The sequence below is a fragment of the Mus pahari genome, chromosome 16, assembly GCF_900095145.1.
Source record: "Mus pahari chromosome 16, PAHARI_EIJ_v1.1, whole genome shotgun sequence".
NCBI classification, from domain to species: Eukaryota; Metazoa; Chordata; class Mammalia; order Rodentia; family Muridae; genus Mus; species Mus pahari.
Window position 1 is genome coordinate 57,986,082 of NC_034605.1, and position 1,095 is coordinate 57,987,176.

Genomic DNA, 1,095 nt, shown 5'->3' on the forward strand with positions numbered 1-1,095 from the left:
CAGATGGTTGTGAGCCACCATGTGGTTGCTGGGATTTGAACTCAGGACCTTTGGAAGAGCAGTCAGTGCTCTTAACCACTGAGCCATCTCTCCAGCCCTCCTTTCCAGTTTCTTATCTCACAAAGTTAACTGACATTTTGGGATTGAGGAGGTTGTTGGTCTAAAAACTTAAGTGTAGTCAATAGTGTACTGGTAGTAAAAAGACTGGAAACTAGGTTTCTCTGACCACAACTTAAGAGGATGCACATTTTTATATAGGTAAGAGAGATGTACTAAGTAATGCTATGCCACAGTTATCTTCTCACTCTGTGCTTCAAGGGGGTGTCTCTGTGGTCTTGGCTTGGCTGTCTCGGATTTTTTTTTTTTTTTTGATGGGGCGAAGGTCAGATTCTCCTGTGATGGGGAGAAGGAAGGTCAGAGTCTCCTGTGATGGGGAGAAGGTCAGAGTCTCCTGTGATGGGGCGAAGGTCAGAGTCTCCTGTGATGGGGCGAAGGTCAGATTCTCCTGTGATGGGGAGAAGGAAGGTCAGAGTCTCCTGTGATGGGGAGAAGGTCAGAGTCTCCTGTGATGGGGAGAAGGAAGGTCAGAGTCTCCTCTGATGCTGTTTTACTGTCTTTGCTCTTGATCCTTTTTTGTTAGGGGTCACAACCAGGAAACTGCCATCCACCCCAATGTGCTCAACTGTTTCAGGTCTTGTATCTGCTTATTTTCTTGTTGTTAATTTTTTTGTATGGTGGAAGGCAAAGGCCCTGAATTCTTTTGATGTGGATATACAGCTCTCCCAAAAGTTTGTTGAAGAAACTATATTTTTTCCATCACTATCATCCTGCTACAGCTTCCTGAGTGCTGGGATTCTAGATGTAACATACCCAGCTTCCGAAGTCTGAGAAACTTGAGCTGCGTGGCCAGTACATCAGTAAACTGTGGGCTTCATGGGCTTTATGCTTTCACATTTTATCTTTCATGTTTTCAGTTAGGTGTGTTTCATTCAGTGTGAGCCACCCGATGTGGGAGCTGGGAATCAAACTTGGGTCCTTTGGAAGAGCTCTTTCTTGTTTTTTTTGTTTGTTTGTTTGTTTTTGTTTTTTTTTTTT

General features: G+C 43.9%; 1 protein-coding gene across 13 annotated transcripts in view; it reads left to right on the forward strand.

Moving 5' to 3' along the window:
• The window catches only part of Nsd1 (nuclear receptor binding SET domain protein 1), a 105,395-nt gene that overhangs the window by 42,588 nt on the left and 61,712 nt on the right, over nt 1-1,095 (forward strand). The window lies entirely within an intron of this gene.